Source organism: Egretta garzetta, unplaced genomic scaffold (genome assembly GCF_000687185.1).
Source record: "Egretta garzetta isolate BGI_Z169 unplaced genomic scaffold, ASM68718v1 scaffold15, whole genome shotgun sequence".
In the NCBI taxonomy this organism is placed as follows: domain Eukaryota; kingdom Metazoa; phylum Chordata; class Aves; order Pelecaniformes; family Ardeidae; genus Egretta; species Egretta garzetta.
In genome coordinates this window covers 1,046,002-1,071,061 of record NW_009259798.1, presented here as the reverse complement: position 1 = coordinate 1,071,061, position 25,060 = coordinate 1,046,002, and the positions used below count along the sequence as shown (strand labels likewise).

General features: G+C 39.0%; 1 protein-coding gene across 1 annotated transcript in view; it reads left to right on the top strand.

Moving 5' to 3' along the window:
- Window positions 1-25,060, top strand: part of MBOAT2 (membrane bound O-acyltransferase domain containing 2) — a 109,493-nt gene that overhangs the window by 42,664 nt on the left and 41,769 nt on the right. The gene's annotated exons all lie outside the window — the stretch shown is intronic.

The window sequence follows — 25,060 nt, the reverse complement described above, 5'->3', positions numbered from 1 at the left end:
AAGGCTGTTGATCAAGGAAATTGTAAGTTTGTTGGTTTGGTTTCTTTACTGCTGTCTGCTTTTGATTTGATCTCATGTGTCTTTAGTCTATGAAGAACACACATAGTGTGGATAAAGATTTTTTTTTTTATCTGTAAAAGAGGATCTGAAGCAAGGTCTAAAATTAGTTGTCTTCAAATCAACAGATTGAAATAACAATATCTAACAATTGTTAAGGATTTGGCTAAGAAATGCTATCAATCTGTAATAATAATTTTTAGCAAATCTAGGATTGGAAGCCTGCCAATATAATTATAGTTCTTTGAAGGAGCAAGGGCATCCAGACAACTGTAAGCTATCTGGCATAACTTCTCAGTTACAAATTTATAATTTATGTAACTTGAATAAAAATGTCTGGTACATAGCTAGCTGCCAGAGGACAGTGGGCATAGCACTGAGAATACTAAACACTATAACTTCTACAGTATGTATAGAAATATTGTCCTCCCCTGTTATAAATAAACACTAAAGCTAATGAATGGCTGTATTTAGGAGCATATTTCAATAGTTATCAACTAAAACAAACCAGTTTTCAGTTTTGAAATGGTATGTTTTTTCCCAAAGAAAAGGGATTGCACTTGTTGATTCCCCTCTAAGAAAGCGTAGATGGTGACTGGATGTATGTGTCTCAGTGTGAGCAGTGCTGTAGCTAAAATAGCTAATGCAAATCTTCAATATATAAAAAAGATCATCACTTGGGTCTTTTTATTTCCAAAAGTAGTGGTGAGATAGCAGAATTTTGTTCTGTTCTAGTAGCCAGGGTTAAGGAATGATTTGGAAATACTGAATCTCATGTGAAAAGCCGTAGCAATGATTTGAGGAACTTAAACCAAGTATTGTTAAGAACCTTATTGGGCTCTTATCAAGGAACTACAAGATAGTAAAGTATTTCTATTGGAGATAAAAATGCAGCGAACTTCTATTTTTAGCGGATGAAACATTACAAAAAGTTGAGTTAAAGGTATTGAAAGCAAGGTTGCTGTTTTTCTTTGGATGGAAACTCTTTTTTGCTATCAGAAATACTATTCTGGCTCTATGCAGAAGGATGCTTCACACCTTTTGTTGAATTGGTTGGTACTTTTTTTTTTTTGAATAGCAAAGCATATGATCTAGCTGCTAGATGGACTTCCTAGTTAGATAAAATCTTTGAGGTTTTGCTTGTGTAAAGGCAAGGACTTTTTTTGTTTGTTTGCAGAGGTGAACACTATTTTTTTTTTTTCTTCAAGAATGTAGCTTAGCTTATAGATATATATATATTAAAAAAAAAAAGGTAAAACCAGAGTTAAAATAGAACTATCAGATATACCCGAAGCTTGTGATCTGAAATGGGCTTCATGTTTCCATTAGCATTTCTCATGGCTCTTAATTTTGCCCTTAATTGCCGAGTTTGTTCTTAATATGGCTAAATCAAGTTATCTACTTGAGAATGTCTTAACTTGAATTAACTCTGCAGATGAGAGCTCTGCACAACTCAAATTCTTGTATTCTGCTGCTGCTACCTTGGTAATGTGTGAGGATAGGACTTGCATAGGGTGTATCTTAGAGTTCTTTGAAGTTTAATAGCTGCCTCCCACATTGCTCTTTGCATCACTTCTACATCAAATTGCTCATCAAAACCACTTATGGTTTAAAACTGACATACCCAATTTAAAAAACAAACCACGACCACCAAACCTTCCTATATCTCTGTTTACTTTTGTGGAGCTTGGAAATTGAGATGAATTGTGCTAGAGGTTTTGTGTTTTTCTTGTGTGCTTTATTGACTTATTTATCTTCATGATTTGTTATATGTTTGATTTTTCTGATGCTTTCCTAGAGATGAGACTTTTGTATTCTGAAGAGTGTGAAAGGAAACACTGACTAGCACCAGGCAGTGATTCTCTGTAGCTGTATATATTACAAAAATAGCCATGTAAATGGATGGCTGTCTTCAATGACTTGAAAAGTGAGCACTTGTTGACGTTAACAGCTGTGAAGGAATTTTCTAGTAATCCTTATGAATTTCTTTCAAAAGAATTTGTTTTAAATAGCTATTACAAGTTCATCCACTTTGATAACTTCCTGTAACTCTTGGCTGTGTTTGCATAGAACTCAGTTTTACTTAAAACAATAAAGGCGTAAGTTGAAAAATAACTTGATGTATTATCCTTCTTAAAATTGGAATATTTGAATGGAAGGGCCTTTATTGATCATAATTTTTGTAATTGCAGAAATGGAGTGAAAATAGAACTGGATTTTTCTTATCTTTACTGCCTGTCACTTTTGTCTTATTTTTAAATAAAGATTAAATATGTTTAATGTTTCTGTCATGCCCCCATGCATATATAGGGAGAAAGAAAGAAGAACAGGAGTCATGTGGTGTCTGCAGCTTTGTGAGGGTTGACACTGAATTAGAGAGGCTGATAAAGATAAAAAACAATCATGCAAAATAAAGCATTTTTTAAGTGTTGTAGCCACTTCAGTTGCTTTGGTACAAAAGGGGCATATAGTGTCTTAATGCAATGAGAAAACAAAATCTGATTGTATACTTTGTATTTCCAGGGAGAAGAGTCTAAATTAGTCTGTTTATAAATTCCCTCCCTCTTTTAAAAATAAATAAATAATTTATTCAAGGAACAGAGTTCTCAGAAGAACAAGCAGTTTAATAATATTGTTGGCGCATGAAACCTCTGTCATCATACTTGAGAAAAGCCCGGTGAAAAAATTTCTGGGCTTCTGTTTTATGAAGTAACTATACATTATTGAGTGTTGATGTTTACCTGAAAGAGGGTTCTCTTACTTCCCTAAATGTAAATTGATAGGTAGTTTTTCCACACTGTGTACGTGGTTTCTATAAGCATATAAAGAACAACCTTTTCTTGGAAAGAAGCAGTAGTGTAAAATGGCTGGGTGTGTTTGAAATCTGTTGGGACTGAGTAGCTATTGCTTTTTGGCTTGCATAGATCTCAATTTTTTTAAACCTTTATGCTCAAAGTGAAGCTGAGCACAATCAATCAAGCAAAAGAAAATTGATATTGACAGTAAAGTCATGTTTTCTGGGCTCTATTTATTTGGTAATCTCTGAAAGCTGTAGCATCTATATAGCTACTTCAGCGCACATTACTCTGCCTGTCATGCTGCCAAGCAACTTGACTGCTAGCAAATGAGCTCTGAGTCATGGTATCATTGCTGCATGGTTTATTACCTCAACAAAACTATTGATGTCAAATAAATCAGGCTCCCTACAAAATGAAGTGGCAGAATAAATTGCACCTAGAAGAGTTCAGTGAAAGCTGTGTTCTTCTTCAGCTCCTGGCAAAGACTGCTGCTAACAAGAGTTGATTAAAAATTCTGGTTGCATGGCATTGACTGAATTGAACCAGTGGTGTGTTTGTTAGAGGGATTAGATGCAAGGATTTGGTATATTATAGTCAACTTTTTTCTCTGAGTCCATACTTTTGCATAGTTGGGTTGTTTGTGTTTTTTTTATTCTTTGGTGAAGTATCTTGTATTTGAGACAAATTTCCCTTGAGTAATTATGGCAAGCTCAGCAAACAATCATTTCATTGTCCTTAATGGAACTGTTGGCTATAAATTATGCAAGTCATTTTTCCGTGCAGAACTGTAAGTGGTTGTGTACAAAGTGGGTTGGAGCTAAAAGATGTTTAAAGAAGTAAAAGATGATGATCCTATTTGTTACAAATGCACAGCAGAAGACAAAAAATATCTATTTGTATTTTGTTTCATTTAAGGAAAGATGGATGTAAATAAAAAGCATTGATACTTAAAAAATACAAACTTCTTCATTTTAAAATTCAGTGTCTCAATTAAACATGTTAAGTTTCCTGTGGCTTGTAAAGCTGATTGGTTTTGTGGGTCAAATGCCTTTACTGGAAGTCAAAGATGAGATCACAGAGTAGCTGAGGAGGGAAGTGTTTGAGAGTCCAACCCCCCCTGTTCAAAGCAGGATCAACTAGAGCAGGTTGCTCTATGAAACCCAAATCTTCCTTAACATGAACATGATCCTGGGTAGCGCCAGTTGTCATAAGCATGCTAGCCATTTCCTTTTGGTGTCTTGCTTCAATGTCTATTTTAGCTTAAAATTTATTTGAGGTGACTCCATGCAGCTTAGTTTTCTGATCTGAACTTGCTATAAAAGCTTTTTTATTCTTTAATTTCCCCCCACCCAGTAATTGCACACTATCGTCAAATTTCAAGGAAATTGCACAAGTACAGCATTGTTAACTTAAATCTATTAGGCTCACTTCAATTTAAGTGAAATAAAATTGCAATTGAGACAATTATTTTGGTAGGAGGAGACCATGTTAAGCAACAAGTAGTAGTCATCTGTCTTCCTATCCTTTTTTGAAAGAGATAGATAGTAGCAATGATAAAAAGGGGGGGCAGGGTCAAAAAACCACTCAAAACAAAGACTATGCCAAGAAAAAGTACATAACCCTTGTCTTTAAGTCAGTAGAAACAGGTGGAAGCCAGGCTGAGTGAGAAGGCAGTATCAGAGGGAATATTTGATACTTCAAGTTTGGTTTTACTTTCAATGAATTTTTCAATTGCATTTGAAGACAAATGTGTTTATGGTATTCAAACAAGAAATCTGTTCTTTTCTTCTGTGCTGTGAGAAGGTATGTAGGGGATTTACTTGTACTCTTTTCAATATAGATGAATTACCTGGAAGTTTTAAGAGGGCTGTGTGCAAGACGTCCTGTTTCCTTGTATATCAGTTGCTGTAGTTTTTAGATGGGAAGCTTACTGTTTTACGACAGTAAATTTCAAACTTTCCTGTTTAAATGTTGCACCTGATTACACTGAAAGCAAAAGGTAACTAAAAGGTAAATTAAAAAAAAAGATACTGTAAATTACTCTGATTCCCATCTTAAATCTGACTTAAGTGATAGTGGAGATTTTGGTGTTCTATTTTATGGGAAATTATGGCTATGTGGTACTGAAGTGGGTTTGCTGTGTGTCTGCCTCTGGTAAGAAGATGCAAGTACCTTGGACAATGTAGCATGGTGTTAATCTTCAAAACTGGGGATGAAATAAAAAATAGTATAGCCAAGTGCTAATCAGTTTGCACAGTCATTACTAATCACTGGCACAACAGGAACTGTGAAGTCAGTAGGCTTGCAAAAGGAGGCTCTGGGTATTCAGTGTATTCACTTAGAGTGAATAATCTGTTTTGTTAATAGATCATATCACATGAAAATACACAATGCATACAAGTAATGCATAATGTTAAACAACTGGCTTTCTTTTTCTTGGTATTCTGCCCTTTCTAGGAGTGTCTGTGATGATTTAAATCCCATATCCTGGAAACTCCCTAGTTAGTCTCAGGCTTCTTGGTTCATCAGGTGTTCCTCCTCTTCCCTCCACCATGGTATCCATTTGTGATATGACGTTAATGTATGCTACAGCATCATCCATGTGTCTAATCACTCTCTTCTGACTTTGGTATCAAGTGCTGATTTTTTGCAATTGGTATTATTGCTTCTATAGAAAGCTTTTCGTCTTGAAAGAAGCTCACAATATATTGAATGTTTTAAGGACATCTTGTGAGCTATGAATGAATGGTATGTGTATAGTGAGAAGTAGTAAGATTCTGCCATTTCTGTACGTAAGATATACAGATGGCAGCTGAAACTTGGTAAATGTATTTTATTAAATCAAAAGAAAAATCTATAGAGCTATCTTCCCCCCCGTTCCCCCTCCCCCACCAAGATGGAGGTTGGTCTCCTTGATCAGAAGTACTCACCTTTTGTCTCCAAGTCCAAGTTCCTCTGGCTTGCTTTCTCTACATGACCCTGGTGCTCTGGAAAGCTGACTGGTAAATGCTGTAGGCACATTTTTCTGCAGGCAGAGGACATTCATGTAAAACTGTGGTCTTCATGGCATTGTTTTTCAGTTGTCTTGCCACAGTAGTTTCACTGAAAGGTTTGCTTCAGAAATTCATGTAAGCAGTGTGATTGCGATTTCTTAAGAATTGTCCCCACGGTAACTTCTTATCACTTGAAATGGTAACAAAATTAGAATTGGTCTATGTGAACATGATGTGGTATGTTGTATTACTGGGCCTGAGGGAGCTTTCCAGAAGAATGGGAGAGCCTTGCTACTGAGCTGCTACCAGAGCTGCAGTCAGAAGCCAGTGGCTTCTTCATCATTCCTAGCTGCTGGAGTGCAGAATAACAGATTTTGCTGTGTTTTATATAAACGTCTGAAGTAACAACATCTCTATCCAGGCAGGATATCTCCAAACTGAAATAGCTAAGGCTTTCTAAACCTTTCATAAAGGGTGTGAAAGCAAAAGTGGTTCATAGGTGGCTTCTGAAAAGTGGATTGAAATAAAGATTTATTCTGATGTTGGTTTGATATGTAGCTTTGGAAGCTGGCTAGTTTCTCTGGCATTTTTCCACACTTCCTGTTTGAGTAATTAGTGTATGTGACACAATCTGTACAAATGGTAGAAGGGCCTAAATAAAGGATCTTAAGGGACCTAGAAACAGACAGTTTTGATTGTTGTGCCAGCTATGCTTTGCTATTCATAAAACTACTCAGTGCATTTTTCAAATGTCCTGCAAAGGTTTTTTGCAGTGTAGAAATGCAAGTACCTCAAGACTATGAAATGATTTCTGCTTCTCAATGCTATCCTTATCTCTTATGAATTGAGGATTGAGATACAAAGTACAACACCAATCATCTAAAACACACACAAAAATCAGAATTTCTGAAGGGCTGGAAGGAATGTCTTATGAGAAGCAGTTAAGGACTTTGGGTTTGTCTGGTTTAGAGAAAAGGAGGTTGAGGGGCGACCTCATTGCTCTGTACAGCTTTGAGGACGGGACGTGGGGAGGGAGGTGCTGATCCCTCTGCCTGGTATCCAGTGATAGGGTGCATGGGAATGGTTCAAAGCTGCACTAGGGGAAGTTTAGACTGGACAGTAGGAAGCATTTCTTTACAGAGAGAGTGGTCAAACACTGGAGCAGGCTTCCCAGAGAGGTGGTTGATGCCCCAAGCTTGTCGGTGTTTTAAGAGGCATTTGGACAAGGCCCTTAATAATGTGCTTTAACTTTTGGTCAGCCCTGAAGTGGTCAGGCAGTTGGACTAGATGATCATTGTAGGTCCCTTTCAAGTGAAATGGTATATTCTTTTCTAGAAGAGAATTCTAGATGCAGTTCTTATAATAGAAGAGATCCTTTTGCTGCAAGTAATAAATTTTTATATGTTTTTAGCAGTTAATAATAATAATCAGATGGTGTTTATCCAGTAGTTACAGAGGGATTTGGGCATGAAACAGTTGGGCTGCTGAGTGTGCCATGTAACCATGTGCTACCGACGGCATCGGAGGACGGGACCAGGCAGTGCCACCCGTAGCCAAAACCTGAACGGCTCCAAGAGGAGCCCCTAAGGTTGATGCGCATGTTGATCAAATCAGTGGGAAGAATAACAAAGACTAGAGCGAGTGGAACAGGAATAAATATGGTCCACTGCAGAACCATCAGCATCATGGTTTAGTGGTGGGATGGCAGTGTTAGGTTAATGGCTGGACGTGATGATCTTAAAGGTCTTTTCCAACCTAAATGATTCTATGATTCTATAATGCATTGAGTTATGAGGCAAGTGTTGCTTTCTAAAATTGGTAAAATGGGCAATGGTAGAAGTCATGCCAGTGCTGGCTAATACATCCATTCCTCACAAGTATGACCTTCTTGTGTTAATAAACAGAATTGGTGAAGAAGTAAAATCATTCTTAATCATTTGAATCTTCTGCTATAGGTGTTAACTAGATGTAGGAATAGGTGGTATTCAGGCTATTTCTTGGAAACTTACTCTTCAGATCAGTGCTGTGAGCCAGTTGTTTAAAATATCTTTTGTCAAAACAGTACTGACCTGCTGTGTACTTGTGTTCGTTGTGAAATGAAACCATTATCTGATTAGCCATCGTGTATTTCTCCAGTGTTGTATAATCACATATCTGATATTCTTTCCTGATTTTTCTCATAGCAAGAGTGAAATATGTAAGCAATCAGCAGATAGTTTCTGTGTCTTAATTGTTCTCTTTCTTCTTCACCATCTGCAAACAGACAGGGACATTGTGGCAGACTCTGGTTTGTTCTGGATACACTGCCTCAGTTCCCATGTTGCAGGATATTAACAGTGATGACATATGTTTGAAATGGCATTTGATCAAGTCACTGAGCAGATACCTGACCAACCTGTGTAGGTCACTTTCCTTTGCAGCTCTTGACAGTGAGAATTCTTGCAGTGTTCCTGTCGCTACGTGCAGGTACTCTTAAGAATTGTAGTAGGTAGTGATTAACAAGTAAGTCTCACAACTTGTGGTTCATTAGGCAGTTGGCTGAAGATGGGATGGGAAAGGGGAGACCAAGCAACCTGAACAGAATAATTAGTACTTAAATTATGGACTTTGTGCATTTATTGTTGTCCTGAGTAATCAGGCTTTGTCATTGGGTAACTTCAGCAGACAATCCTTGAACTATCAGCATGGTCAGTTAAAGATTCTCTGCCAAAGGAAATCTTTTGCAAATGTAAATACTGATTAGTTTTGCCAGAGAAGTTCAGAGTACCCCATCTTTTAGAGGGAGCCTGAAGCATTCCAGAATGGGACTCCTGCCAGATGGATGCTGGTTACTGGATGCTTTAGATGTCAAGAGATCTGAGGAAGCAGAGGGAGAAAATGGATGGTAGCCTCAACATAAGCCCCATAGTTCTCGTTAAAGGCTCAACAGTGAACCTTCCCCTGCAGCAACTGGTTGCTTTGCCTGTTCTGTCAGCATCTTATTTTTTAATGGTAAAATTTCGGTCTTGGGATTCTAAGATTGACCCATACAGGAGCAAGTCCTAGTTTTCTGGTGCTTACCTAAAATAATCTGTTTTATTAATTGTAATAGGCTGAAAAGTCTTCACAGAACTGGAGAATGGTTGAGGTTGGAAGGGAGCTCTGGAGGTCATCTGGTCCAACCCCTCTGCTCAAGCAGGGCCACCTGGAGCATGTTGTCCAGGTCTGTGTCCAGAGGGCTTCTGAGTACCTCAAAGGAGGGAGACTCCACAACCCCTCTGGGCAACCTGTCCCAGTACTCGGTCATTCTCAGAGTAACGGTGTTTGATGATGTTCAGAGAGAACCTCCTGTGTTCAGTTTGTGCCCATTGCCTCTGGTCGTGTCACTGGGCACCACTGCAAAAAGCCTGGCTCCACCTTTTTGCACTTTCCCTTCAGATATTTACATACATTGATGAGATCCCCCTGAGCCTCCTCTCCTCCAGGCTGAACAGTCCCAACTCTCTCAGCTTTTCCTCATAGGAGAGATGTTCCAGTCTCTTCATTGCCTTTGTGGCCCTTCATTAGAGACTCTCCAGTATGTCTATGTCTCCCTTGTACTGGAAAATGCAGGACTGGATCCAGCACTCCAGGTGTGGCCTTAGCAGTGCTGAGTAGAGGGGACGGGTCATGTCCCTCAACCTGTTGGCAGTACTTTGCCTAATGCAGCCCGGGATTCCATTAGCCCTCTTCGGTAAGGGCACACTGCTGGCCTAAGTCTGAAGTGGGCTGTTATCTAAGTAGAAGGAACTTTTCTTTTGGAAAACAAACACTTAAGTGTTTTCCCTTAAGAAAACCTATTAAGATATTTAAGTTTACCAGCTTTGAAACCATCCTAATTTGCTTTTGTACCACAGTATTCATTTGCCTATTTGTGCTGAGGCCATATTGGTTTATTTTACGGCATGTTTGATTTTTCTTTTTAACTTTTTAATTCTAAAGCAATACCTTAACACAGTTGCAGATTTCCAAAGATCAGTTCCTCATTTTAGTATATAATGGCGTTAATTGTTCCTCCACTATTCAATCCCTGTCTGGTCCCCTTTGTTTCTTAAAAATGGAAGTGCATGGTGGGCTTTATGTAGTTGGTTCCCCTTCTGTTTCTTGGTGAAAGGAAGCTAATGATATGCTTGTGCGTTTGAAATTGGCCAACTGGTTCAATTAGCTTGGGCAGAAATTTGACTTTCTTCAAGGTAATTTCCTTCGCGTGTTGTGAAAATCAGATGCTGAGTGGAGAAGAGAGTATCGACTGTCCTAGGTCTGTGACGCTTTCAAAACCTTCACCCATCTCTTGCGGACTTGCTTTGTCCTGCAGGTTGAACTTGGCCATCCTCTCATACAAACATGTTCCCCTTCACTAGCTTGACTGTTTCCATTCTGAGCACCTGCTAAGGGTTGCATTCCTGTGAACCTGTGCAACTTCTTGCTGTTTTCCTTCCACCTGCTGCCTGCCTCTCCTGTCTTCCTGTAGAACACTCTGTGGTGCCTCAACTTTTTTGTCTGTTGACCTACGGTCCATGCCTCCATGTTGAACTGCCTTTCCATGCTCTCCAGGTCATGAGTGGCATGTTTGGTTTTTTATTTGAACTGATGATATTTATCTGACTGTTATGTACTTAGTGCTCTCCTGTTTTGTATCCATGTCTATTATAAATGTTTTCTGCAGGTCAGTCTCTGACCTAAGTTTGATCAGAGCAAGAGCCTTTTGCCTTCAGGCAGGAAAGAAGTTGTTGCATGTCTTTTTCAGGCTTTTGTGGTAGTAAGTGTAGGATGGTATTAGTTAGAGCCAACTACCTCCAAATTATTTTAATGCTCCGGTTCTTCTTTTCAAAGGGAGGAACTAATCTTCCAAATACATGGTGCTATCAGAGCGTATACCAGAATCTCATTTCCTTGAGGGTTCTTTTAAAAGATCATTTTGAGATAAACTTCCTTGCTCGGGTGTCTTAGCTGTAAAAACCCATGCAAACAAAAAAAAAACCCCACCCAACCCCTCAAAACCCAACCCAAATATTCCCAACAAAAAACCCCACCCATAACCTAAAACCAAACCAAAACTGTCCCAAAACAAACAACAACAACAAAATAAAACCCCACAAATCCTTGGATGTTTGTTGTTGTTTTATGGTCTTGACACATTTCAGTACAGCGAAAGGTAAAAAGAGGAAGTACAGTGTGAAAGGCAAGAGAGGTTGGAGAAGTTCCTCTGGCATAATTAGTTTACATGTGGACTTCAGTAGCTGTTACTTTTTTCTACAAATACAGTTTGTGGTTGGTTTTTTTGGTGTGTTGGTTTTTTTGGTTTTTTTAAATCTTTGCATCATGCTTTCCAGCTAAACCTTGGGGAGGGGGTGACTTAATTTCTAAAAGGAGACTAGCAGCTTTACCCTTTAAATGTCATAGGCTATTTTGGAGATTATTTGGCTGCAGTAATGAAAGGTATTATATCATTCATGAAACTTCAGATGTCCCTGCTACTTGAACTAGATAAATACAATGCAATGTGATTTCCAGAGATTACATAAATAGAGCTCCAAATCCATAGGAAACATTTCTACATAGCATTTCTGGACTTCCTTGATGACCTAGAAATGATTTCACATACCTGGCTGTCCTCTTCCCAGGTATTCCACTGGGACACAAAGCTGTTTAAAATACAGGGTGTGGAAAGTCTACCGACCAACTACTAATGTGGAGGTCGCCATTTAAATGAAGCAAGTGTAAACCTTACCTTTAGAAGAGCTTAGACTTTTAGAAAGAGGTTGATTCTTGATGATTTGTCACTATTAAAATGTTAATTGGAAATGGAAGGCTTTTTCTGAGCTAAAGAAGCACTTTCAGTTTAGTTTTTTTTTTTTTCTTAAAAGCAAAGAAAGCCTCTGTATTCATAAAGTGCATTACTTTGGTTTTGATTTTTATTTCCTTTGGTAGTCTAGGCAGGCTATAAAGAGACCAACAGGAATAGGCAGGAGTAGACCAGACCTCCTTCTTGCACTGTCTTCTCCCAGTTGCTGAAAAGGAGAAAACAATAAGACTTATGTCAACAGATTAACACTCCTGGAAATGCCTTTTTGAAGGAAGAAGCCTTCATCTTTTTTATGCTTCTCTGCCTGCCTCTTTCTTATTGTGCTGATCAGGGCATGTCTTGTGAGAATCAATGTGTGGGTGCAGTTCTGCTGCAGAATCTAAGATCGCTGCTCAAGGAGGAAGAGCAAAGCTTTTGATAGAATGTAACTTTCAGGTTTTTAATCCGCAACTTCACATCTCTTCCTGAGGTAAATATGCATATTTGGGTTTTTAATGAAAATTTTAGGAATAACTTGAAACTCCTGTCAATGTTGCTTTGGCCACAAGGTTTATATCCTCATTTAGGATGGTGTGGAATCGAATGCCATAGTTAGAATCATAGAATGTTTTGGGTTGGAAGGGACCCCTAGAGGTCATCTAGTCCAACCCCCCTGCAGTGAGCAGGGACACCGCTAACTAGATCAGGTTGCTCAGAGCCCCGTCCAACCTTGGTCTTGAATGTTTCTAGTTCTATTACTAGATTTGCATCTTGCTCAGTATTTTCTCCCCTTCTTAGGGGAAATTAAGGAATCCGGTATTCTAAGCATAGAATATATATTTCTGAATTTTGTCAGGGAATTGGTCCTCTTTCTTGTAGGGACTGCTTTCCCAAAGGTATTAATAAGAAATGTTCCATCTGGCTGTTCTAGGAGAAAAGCATGTAGAGTACACACAGAATGAAAAAAAAATGTGTGAGAACTTCAGCTTGGTTCAATTCAAGCATGTAGAGTACACACAGAATGAAAAAAAAAAAATGTGTGAGAACTTCGGCTCGGTTCAATTTTCTACATTGCTTGCATTTTATTTTTGCATGATGTGTTCTGTGGCTTATTGCAAAGAAATTTGATACACAAAGTATTTGAACAATCTGTAAATTAGAACATAGGAAAAAGGTTGTGGGTTATCTCCCTCTTACCAAACAAATATTTCTGAAATTACTGGTACTAAAGCCTCATTCTCACTCGAAAAGTATTTGTTTGCATTGATCAGAAGATGAGACTGGCTGCCCTCACAGCAGAGCTGAACTCCTGAATCAAACAATGTTTAGCATATGGAATATGTGTTCAAAAAAAGTGTATGTGACTATATAATGCAAAATGTGAAATCTTTGCAGCAAATTAAACCTTAGTTTGACTAAAAGGTTACGGTACAAAAATGACTCTCGTGGGTGTGTCTCTTTCATTCCTGTTCTTTTGTTGGTCTTGCCAGATTGTCAGCATCTTGACTGGCTCCCGCAGCTGTTTTTCCCTCTTTATTGCGTTTGAGCTCTTAACAGGCTCTAAATTACAAATACTTTAAATACAGATGTCTTTTCATCTACATACTGGATCATTTTTTAGGCAGATTCCTTTTCTCTCATTTTTAGAACTGTTTATTTGGGAAACAAAGCTCAATAATAGAATTCTAGAAAAGGAGGCCGGAAGGGTTTTGAGAGTTTATCTGGACCTCTAATCAAAGGCAGCTTGAAATATTTTAAAAATAACAATTAAAAAAAAATCCAGAAAGAGTTTCCAGTCTTGTTAGTCTACCTGTATAGGTGCTTAACTATGCTTGTGGTTAGGTTCTCCTAGAAATTAGCCTAAGTTTAGCCTAAGTCTTCTGTAGTTTGAGCTCCTTCGTCTGTGAGAAATGTATTTCCTTGCTTTTTGCAGCAGTCTTCTATTTATATTGTCTCCCTTCAGGCCAGTAAAGCCTGAACAAGCCTGTTTAAATCTGTCCTCAGGTTGTGTTTTCAAGGCCTCTTTCCATTTTTTCTGTAGCTGCTTTTGGACTTCCGTTGTTCTATGTCATTTGGAGATGTGCTTTTCAAAACAGGTTGACGTATTCGTAATGCTAAGCAGAGTAAGCAGCTTATTCTTTCTGTTTTGTGATGTTGTGACTTCCTACAGATTCTTTTCTGCTCTAATGCTACCTAATAGTTGGTTTCCATTACAGATTGGTATGGCTAATTATTTACAGCCAAAATTGTGTTTTGCACACAATTTAATTCAACTCCATCTGATGCTTTTAAGCTGGTTCTCTTTTTTTTTTTTAAGGTAACTTGGTTTTCTGATGGACTAAGTGCAGTTTTTATAATTTAATGTCCACCTGCAGATTTAATTAGTGTACTTCATGTTACTAAAATACATAAGAAATGTTTTCTATTGTTTTGATATATTTGAGTTAGTAGAACTGTATCTGATACATCCTTATGATTTGATGGTGTTTCATCAATGCCTTTTTTTTTGTACCATTTGGATATTGGCAGGTAGCCTCCAGCAACTTGAACATGAGGATTAAGACAGAGTAACTGGCTGTATGCATACCTGTACCTCACACTGGCTGTGCTAATAGGGTAGGTTTGATCATGGCAGTCATTAGGCTTTGGGTGTGCATGATGTGGCTCATGTGGCAGACCACATCTGTTAGTTGCAGTCATCTAACCAAGTTATTATAGATAGGCTATTTTGATAGTACTTGTTCTGAACAAGCCCTCGACTCAGTTGTGTTGCACTGTTTACCTTCCAGGTGTTTATAAATATATATTGGGTATTAAAGAAAAAAAAACCAAACTATAATGGGGTTTCCATTATAGTATTTGATATCAGGCTTACAGGTCTACAATTTTCTGAGTTCCCCTTTCTGCTATTAAGATAAGGTTCTAAGGAACCTTAGCCTTTTTTCCAGTTTGGAGGAAATCTTACCCATGCTAAATTTTTCTTAGTGAATAATTATTAAATATGACTCAGTAAGCTGCATTTTACTTAATATCTTTCAAATTTTACTTGCATTTTGATTTGTCAACTCTTATCTCTCCACATTGTCTCTGAACCTTATCTTTGAATTTGTTTTCGGAAATTGGCAATAATGCCTGTATGATTTACAGGCTGTTTGACTTGCATGGTTTTGGATTAATCGTAACTGTTAGAAGGAAAGATGGAACAAAAGCGGCTTCTTGTGTGTTGCTCTTAAGCATTAAGTGTTTGTTAGAGGCAAAGGACTGCTGTCTGTTAAGTATCATCTACTAATAGGAAGCTAGTAGAAATAGCCTTTTTCTGGGTAAAGTTCAGCAACCCCACAACTCTGAACTGGATGTATTAATGATCTCAAAAAGACATTAAAAATTAGAACTACAGAATGGTTGAGGTTGGAAGGGAGCTCTGGAGGTCATCTGGTCCAACCCCTCTGCTCAAGCAGGGCCACCTGGAACATGTTGTCCAGGTCTGTGTCCAGAGGGCTTCTGAGTACCTCAAAGGAGGGAGACTCCACAACCCCTCTGGGCAACCTGTCCCAGTACTCGGTCATTCTCAGAGTAACGGTGTTTGATGATGTTCAGAGAGAACCTCCTGTGTTGCAGTTTGTGCCCATTGCCTCTGGTCCTGTCACTGGGCACCACTGCAAAAAGCCTGGCTCCACCTTTTTGCACTTTCCCTTCAGATATTTACATACATTGATGAGATCCCCCTGAGCCTCCTCTCCTCCAGGCTGAACAGTCCCAACTCTCTCAGCTTTTCCTCATAGGAGAGATGTTCCAGTCTCTTCATTGCCTTTGTGGCCCTTCATTAGAGACTCTCCAGTATGTCTATGTCTCCCTTGTACTGGAAAATGCAGGACTGGATCCAGCACTCCAGGTGTGGCCTTAGCAGTGCTGAGTAGAGGAGAAGGATCACCTCCCTCAACCTGCTGGCAGTACTTTGCATAATTGAGCGAACTATAGCAGGCAATAGTGTTCTCTTCAGACAAAGGAAGACTTTGAGGAACTTCAGAACTAACAGAACACAATAAACAGACAAAAAAAATCACAGGCTTAGTTTAACACTGAAAAAGCAAACAATACTTTGAGTCGAGGCTGTTCAACTGTGCATTGGCTTGAAATTAGGAATGGGATCTGTATCTCATGGAGGACCTCCAAGAGAAGCTTCATAAAACAAGCTATGTGGGGAATAATAGGCAAGACATACTTACTTTTCTTGCATGGATAAGGGATGTGGTGTCATACAGAGCCTGGTGTTGAGGACTTTATTTCACATGGAGTACTGCACAGTTACTGAGGATTTGGAGAAGGTTAGTAAAAAAAACAAGAGGCGTGGAAAACTTGCATGAGAAATTGAGGACATTTGAGTGTGTTATCTTGAAAAGGAAGTTAATTAGAAGGGACGTAAGATCAGAACCTGCCTAAAGCTGTTTGTTTGCACTTCCGTGGTAGGGCAGTGGGGAGGAGATGGGGAAGAGATCTGGGATGGAAAGCTGGATTTGATGTTCCTCTTGCTGCTGAGAAAATGAAAGAAGCAGGAGTTATGACTGTCCTGTCCGAATGAACTTTCAATTTCAGTTCATAGTGGAAATAGAAATTTTAATTTTCTAGGATGTTCCTGGGGCCAAGACTGTAGGAAAATGCCAAGAAGGGCTTCAATATTGTTACTGGAGAGAAAGGTTTCTGGGAGGCTTATAAATACTAGGCATCAAAATCTAAAATGGTTTCCATCTATAAGGAGTTAAGACAAAGCCTTCTTGAGATACGGTAAACTTTTAAACGGACATCTTTTAAGTTCATCTTCCTGGCTTCTGATAGCACAGTGTTTTCCATGGTTATTACAACCAATAACTTGATTGTGACATACCTTTAATTAAACAAGATCGGATGCTTTTGTGGAAGATTCTGAGAGTGAGAAAATGCTTTGCATTAGAAGTTGATTACCGTAATCATTTTTATTGACTCTAGTTTGAATTTTTTTGAGCTATATTCCTGGCATTATTTCTTGTTATGCCTGCCTGTTTTTTGCCTTTTTAATAGGTCTCCTAATGGACCTCCCCTTCTTTCACTATGAAGGTAACGTTTGTCTTCTAACCTGGTATTTTCTAGTCTGAGGTACTGTGCTGTCTGGTTCTTGCAATTGCTTCTGAGTTACCTGCTCCTGACAAGGATACAGAGTTAAGTGAGCCCTTGGTTTGATCCATTATGTAAAACAAATTGCTTAAGTATTACCAAAATAAATTGTAGTAACCAAAATGCATCATGTTTCATTTCTTCCTTTTAAGAGAAGGATAGGCGAGTCTGTTATATGGAGGGGGAAATTGCTTCTTCCTTTGAGAGCTTGCTTAGGGTTTAAAAGACTGAGAAATTGCTCAAGTGTGGCAAAAGAAGAGTCACAGAGGGAGCTGCTGATGCCCATAGCTCATCTAGAGGCTGCGAGGCTTCGGTGAGGGGCCAGGAGCGGGTGCCCAGGCCTCGAAGGGGACAGGGAGAGCTTCTGAGGGACTGGGGGTAATTGAGCAGAATCCGCCACCGTTCAGAAAATAGTAGAATTGGCTGGAAGTATGGGGCTGTCTGCCAAGGACACAATGAACAGAGGGAGGGATGTGCTTTTTGTTCTGTCTGCCCTACTTGCTCTCAGATTTTTCTGTTTAAGCTTCTTGTTCTTGTTCTAGTAATGCTTGTGTGTGTATTGATTTTGTTTTGTTGTGTGTCGTGTTCTCCCTGCCCCAAATAAAAAACCTTTATCACTCTTCTGGAAAGCTTTCTGTAAGGGGGGTGGGGTAGGGGGGAGCAGGGGATCCAGACATGTAATTTTAAAACTGTGGGTAACTCTGGGTGCTTTGCATAACTCTTGTCCTTCCCTGACTAAGTGGTTTGGGACATGTACATGTGAAGATTTTTTTCTTTTTTTTTAAATGATGGTTTCCCACAGTCAATTGTAGTGATTGGTGGAGCATATGGCTGTTAAAGTAAATAATCTTTTTGACTCCTTTCCTATCAGGTGCTCCCCTGTCATTTCCCCAGTTATTTCTTTCAAAGTATCTTTACAAATGTTTTGCATCTAATAAAAATGTGAATTTTTCTACAATCTCTGCCACCTGTACTAAAAGTTGAGATGACACATTTGCTCTCATAGTTACAGGCTTCTGCAACTTAAAAATGGGTACTTGGGAGCAAATAGTTTTGTAGCTAGAGCAGTAAGAGAAATCTGAGATTTAACTGTGATGCTTACAGTGCAATAGAATTTTCTATTTAAATTCAAGTTTACAAGTGAATTTACAAGTTTGTATACGAGGTACACATTTCTACCATCACATAAATTAAAATACTGGGATTTTAAAGCTTGGTGCTTTTAGTACAATTCCATAATTATAGTAATATTTTATAACTTACTGTATGGTGATGTATAGATACTATGCAGATGAAACTATGTGCAGGCGTAGAATTGTTGCATTTATCCTATGTGGCAACAACTTGGTTGTGCTCCAGTATTGATCACTGCAGTGTAACTTCTTTCTGTAAGGACTGCTTTACCCTGTGTCCTGTGGTGCTCTTCTCATGCAGCTCTCCTCTTTCACAAGTGCTAGAAAGGATTTTGATTATTTGAGGAAAATTGACTTGTTTTGGGACAAAAAGCTGTTGGACACTACTATTTTATGCTTGGAATGGAGCAATGTTGTTATTTGATGGCAAACTTCAGTAGAAAAAAGTTGCTCATTTTCTTTACCATGTTTTAATCTTCAAAAATGAACAGTTTATTTAATTGTTAATTTAACAGTCTATTTAACTGAATAAATATATAGAATGAGAGGTTTCAGGTGGAAGGGACCTTGAGGTCTCTGATCCAGCCTCCTGCTCAAAGCAGGGTCAGCGATGGGGTCAGACAAGGTTACTCAGGACTTTATCTGGTTGGGTCTGGATAACCACCACCATCCTATGCTGTTCTCCTTCAAGCTGTTAGTCAGCTAGGAGTAGATCTATAAAAGATCAAAATGGACCTTGAGAACAAAAACCTGCCCTATGCTTCATTGTCTGCATTGAGTTAAAATTGACCACAGTTAATGCATTTTATTGCCACTTCATAAAACATACCTTAGTCTAACAAAACAAAGTACAAAGCTGTGGGTTTCTTAACAGCAGTTCTGAGTCTGAGGTTTCCCTCTCTTCCTTGCAAATCTGGTCTCGTGATTTTTGCAGCGGTCCAGTATGATTTAGGCCGTGATGAATACCTACTCCTCTGGATTAACATCTTTGTCCCTTTATTCTTGCAGTCATAGATTTCGTAAGAGGCACATGTTTGTACTTTTTTTCTACATCATCGTGTTCACAGGCATTATTGTTTCACTGTTGAAATGACTTGAGAGATAAATTGAGTCATTGCAGAGATGTAGCACGTCTGTATCTAGTGGCAATAATGAGTTTAGTCTAGGGGTGTGCCAATATGTTCATGATCTCCTGAAAGTGCTGCCTTTGGCAAATAACTTAAGGGAACACTTTTGGTTTTTTTGGCTATGTCACTGATTTTAACTTACTAGTAGCTGAAGGCTAACCTCTGTGCTGCTTTCAGTTACAATAGAAATAACTGATTTTCATGGTAGAGCCTTCATATGGAGCCTTAATGAAGGTGTGGTAGAGCCTTCATATAGACTGAAAATACTTCAATAAACCAACAGCTGAAAAGTTTAAGGCTATTAAGCTATTAATTCACTATGAATTGTGACACAACTGAAGCTCCCTCTTGTAAGTGTTGTTCACAGTTGATGCTGCTTGAAGCAGAATGCTTTTTCTCATGACAACTTCTGTTGATTCTTTTTTCCCCATCCTTTTTCACTCTACGCTTTCTTGTTATCTTAGTATCTCCAGAGATGAGGTATGACAAGATTCTGCCATTCAGCTGAACTCACCCAAGCAAAGTATGAATCTTACAATCTGTTTGCTTGTTTTCAGTTCTGTGCTTTTCTCACAAGACTGCCACCAACTTTTTTCTTCTTTTTGCCTTCTTCTAGTTTGAATGTGTGTGCTGGCATAAGACTCCATGTGAAATGGTGTTACAGCAAACAGTATTTGTCTCTAACACCTAGCAGAAGTTTGAGAAGTACTCAATCTTGGCATTTAAATTTTGTAATGCCATTTAAATTTTGACTTCTAAGTAACAAAAAGGGCTAAACAGAATATGCTTTCAGGCTAGCACTGTCTTTACAGAATGCTTTCTCACTATTCCAACAACTAAAGGTGGAAGGAGAGTAATCACTAGTAGAACAAGAGCATTATAAACAGCTGCAAAGCTAGGACTCTGAGTATTGAACTTCCCCTCACATTCTCGAGTCACTAATAAGTGTCATAAACCCCAAACACGTTAAACTGGTTGGGTCGGTTTTTTTAAAGCATGTAGAACAGGGCATGCATGTTTAGCTGAAACTTCTCTTCGGATGTGGTTTATAATGAAAACACAGAAGGAAGCTTAACAGCAGTGACACTGCCAGGCATCGCAATAATGAATAACCAGCAAGTGTGCACTGTGTGCTTGTGTTGCAGATTAGTTTGTCTTGACTGTTATATGTGATTTTTTTTTTTCTTTTCTCCAAAGTCTTGACATTTCTGGCAAGTGCAGCGTAGGAGCTTCTGGATGCATGCTAAATTTCTGGCTGACTGGCAATCACTCTATTTTTAGGCTTGAAGGGTTACAGTGTGGAGTTTAGCATGCTTAGAATGAAATTAAAAGTTCTATCTGAAAATTAGTGGGTTTAGTTAACTTGAACACAAATTATATGTTGGACACTTTCTAACAAAACTTGTTTTGGAAAGTAGACAAGCTTAGTGTTTAGGTGTTTCTGTAATAGTGACCATAAAGCAGTTCAGTGAATGATAATCTTTAACACGCTTACTCATAGAATGCTCTTGTGACTTAGGTGAGTATTTCTATTTGTGTTTTACAGATGGGGCAATCAGAGGGATTGAAATAGCTCTGTAAATTTAGCTCCTAAATATCAAGGTTCTGTGGGTTTATACAATGGGAATTTGAAGGCCTAAAGAACAACCATAAAAATAGGAACACTTGCACTTGTGGATCTTGGTTTAAGTCACCCATTTGTAACCATATGATGAGCCTGTGATGGGTCTCCCAGGCTGCTGGAGTTCAGTTCTCTTGATCATTCTGCCTGTCTGTGCGGGCTGTTGAGTGGTGTTACGGTGAACTATCTGATGTGCAGTGGGACCTTTGCCACTGTAATAGTAGTAATCTGCTCCTATACGTATTTCTTGCAATGAACAAATAAGTATAAACTATTTCATCTAAATTAATTTTTTGATTGTGGCTCTAAGTTTAACAAACTTCTAAGTGATGATATTTGGCTTTTAACAGTCTGAATACAGAGTTTTCCATGCATAATGTCTAGAATTATGATTAAAAGGAAATTTGAGTGTATTTCCTAATTCAAATTAGCACAGGTCATGAAAAATACAAATCAAGACAAACCCGCTTCTCTGTTTCTTTTTTTTCTGCGGTTCAGGTTTAAAATTCATAAATGTTTCTTTAGAATTATCTTGTGACTTTTGTGTTACCTGTGGGTAAAGAATTTAAGTAATGAAAACTTTCACAAAGGAAGCTTTGATCTGGCAAAATGATTGCAGATACCTTCCTGGTTCGTAACTTGCAGCCTCCAGGCAGTCCTGCTAGCAGCAAAAGATTTTGTTCATCGATAAGTCAGTGTTACAAAAGATTTGGGAGCGAGAAGTTCATTTGCTTGCACACCCTGTTTGTAACGAGAAGAATAACTGGCCTTAGCTCGCATAAAGAATAGCTCATTGTGTTTGGTCATGTCCATATTTTGTACAAAACAGACTAAACCAGTGGTATGAGGAAATTTCCAGGTACTCATTGAGTATGAAAAGTGTTTGAATGCTGGGAGAAAGAAATTGACGAAGTTAGATTGGTTATTATTTATTTCCTTGAGAGAATGTAGTGACTTTTCTCAGTTATATAAATTCAATTAATTGAAAGCTGAGGTGTCTAGTGAGTTTTAGGAAGTACAAGAGCGAGAATAATTCAGAAAGGTAATGGAACACCTTGATGAGGAGCGATAGGCAGACGGCGTGAATACGTGTGTACATATAGGTGAATAATTCATGATTTTGATTTATATCTCAAAGGATAATTGATGAACAACCTGACATTCCTTATCCTTCTTAGCATTGACACAAACTGCATTTATACAGAAGTGCAGCCTCTTCCACTAGCATATATTGTGATTACATCTGCCCAAAAGTTTCTGCTAGTTGACTTTATACAATATGTTGTTAGGGATAGGTCATATGATTCTTTTGGCTGGAATAAACTGAGCAATTCTGATTTTTTATTATTATTATTTTTATTTTTAGTTAATTGTGAGATAATTTGATTGCTCTAGGCATTTAGAGGGAAAACTTTGAAGGGCGTTAGAAGATCACGAACACAGGTGGGTTTGTATGTCTATACTGAAGAGCAGGGAGATTGCAAAGTGGAATGCAAGGAGTTCAGGGGCTAGTGTAGGCTGAAAGTACAGCTAAGTTCAAATGTGTATGGAGATGGGATCAAAACAGTATTCAAGTAAATCAAAACTAAACCAGGTATAGTTTAAATAATTACAAATATGTGTAATAGCTAACTACATACTCTGAGAATAGTTACTTCCTAACTTAGAGATCATAAATGTAGCTTTGAATAATTCTTGTTTGCCTGGGGTTAACATACTGCACTGCCATGAGTGATTGTGCCATGGCTTGGACTCTCATTAAGCAGTTCATTTTCTTTTTTCAGTTTCCCATTGTTAACTGGAAGAAGGAAAAGTGTTCGAAAAATAAATGTAAGGCTTTTTTATATTGGGTTCCTTGTGTACGTGCAGGCAACAATCTCCAGGTACTGATTTTTCCCAGTTATCAAGCTGAAGCATTTCCTTGTGAGTGTACAGTAGGGCTACTGTATGCCACAAATAACCATTATGCACAGAGCTCGCTTTTGCTGAGGATTGGTTTCTTGCTATGCCATTTCTATTGCCTATCACTCTTTTTGTGGAGTATCTCAAATTCACCCCTGGAAATAGTCAATAGTGTTTCTGTCATGTGGGAGAAAAGAAATCTGCATGAAAATAGAAGTTGTTGCCATCCTGTGTTCAGGAGTAACCTGTGTCAGGCTTCACCGTGGAGCAAAGAAAATGGAGCTACCAACAGGTTTTCTCCAGGCTGGGAGCAGGAGACAGCTGACTTACATCTCTACATGTGATTCTGCAGGAGCATATGACAAATACTGTGACAGTGGTGAAGCTGATGCATCATGTGAATGTTATATACATTGCCATGCATTGATTAAAGGATGCAGAAGATATTAAATTGTGTTATTGTGGTGCTTTAACTTAGCTTGGGGAGGGGGCGTGGGAGAGAAAATTGGACAGAAATGAAACAAGTCATCTGAAGGGATAGGTCTTTCCAAGTTTAAGGAATGTTCAGCATCAGAGCAAAGTTGGCATTTCATTTAAGCTGTATTTTAAGTAAATCAGATTTTTCAGAAGGGCTTTTATTCCAAATGTTGTGCTGCTTGAGATGCATGTCTGATTGCAAGACACCGTTAATAGTTCAGGAAGAAATAGGGCTGCAGCTTTGGTGCAGGTCAGACCAGCTGCGGGGCTTGCAGTCAGCTCAGGGGCCAGTTGAAATCAAAGAATTAATTCCTTCCTGAAGGAAGCAAGAAATAGGGTGGGAAATAGAGCACTATCATCCCCTCTGATAACCACCTCTGTAAAAGATCATTTTGTTTTGAGACATCATTTAAAAGGAAATACAGCTGTCTTCTGATTGTGTAGATTGTTAACACAAATTCCTGGCTTTCCTTTGATGCTGGAATCATTCAAATATTCCATTCCTGTAACTAAATTTGATTCCTGTGGCCTTTCACTTTGCATGTTCCACCTTGCAAGGATTTGGGTTGTTGATTAATCTGCTAACTGCCCTGTGTACTGATTCTGGCTGCACAACCACCTTCGCAGCAAATCACATCCCGTATGTTGCCCAGCTGCTGCCATCCTTAACACATGCAGAAAATGTCTCCTGGCTGGCTGAACAGAAATTCCAGCTGGCATCACCTCAGGACTGAGCAAAACTCCCCCCTCTCTCCCAGAGGCGTTGCAGTCGTGCTGTTTCTGTCTCAGGTGTTGTGTCTGCAGGCAAAGATGTGGGGCTGCAGCAGAGCCTGGGGGGCCGAGGCGGCTGGGAATCCATTCTGCTCTGCAGCCAGGCAGGAGCAACAGCTGGCGTATGTGGGGATGTGCATGGGGTACGAGGGGGGGGTGTAGCTAGAGCAGGGTGATGAGTGGGTGAATGGAAGTTACAGCTTGCTCTTATCTTTATCCAAGATGATACTTGCCAAGTACTGAGTTTATGGCAATAACAGGTTTAATGATTGACCTCGCTGTGGTTTTGCCAGTGGAGAACTGGTTCTGTTTTACTGGCTGTAAGATCTTGTATGAAGCTTTATAGTTCAATGAAACAAAATTATTTAGTCTTTCAAAATATTTTTTTATTTAGTAGTTCTAGTTTACAGTTGCTAAACCATTATGGCTAGTAGAGCTGTACTTCAAAATAGTACTTTCAGTAGTCCTATTATTGTCAACCTTCTGTAATAACATCTTTATTTCCTTAAAAATATTCTACAGAAGTTGTGTTGCTGCCTAGCTCCTTAAAGGAGACTGTTTTCTGGCTACGTGCTCTACGGGTTTCTGTTGGTTTGCAAAAGTAAAGATGCTGGGTATGGTCCTGACGTTTGAAAGAAGGTTGCTTATGTATCACATGGGAGAGGGAGGAAGGATAAAATCCCTTCACAGAATCACAGAATCACAGAATTGCAAGGGTTGGAAGGGACCTCGGGAGATCATCTAGTCCAACCCCCCTGCTAGAGAAGGCTCTCCTAGAGCGTGTTACACAGGACTTCATCCAGGTGGGCCTTGAATATCTCCAGAGAAGGAGACTCCACAACCCCCCTGGGCAGCCTGTTCCAGTGCTCTGTCACCCTCGAAGTAAAGAAGTTTTTCCTCATATTCAACTGAAACCTCTTATGTTTCAGTTTGCACCCATTGCCCCTAGTCCTGTCGCTGGACACCACTGCAAACAGACTGCTTCCATCCTCATGACTTCCGCCCTTAAGATATTTGTATGTGTTGATAAGGTCCCCTCTCAGTCTTCTCTTCTTCAGGCTGAACAAGCCCAACTCTCTCAGCCTTTCCTCGTAGGGGAGGTGCTCCAGTCCCTTTATCATCCTAGTTGCCCTCCTCTGGACTCTTTCTAGGAGTTCCTCATCTTTCTTGAACTGGGGAGCCCAGAACTGGACACAGTACTCCAGGTGGGGTCTCACCAGGGCAGAGGAG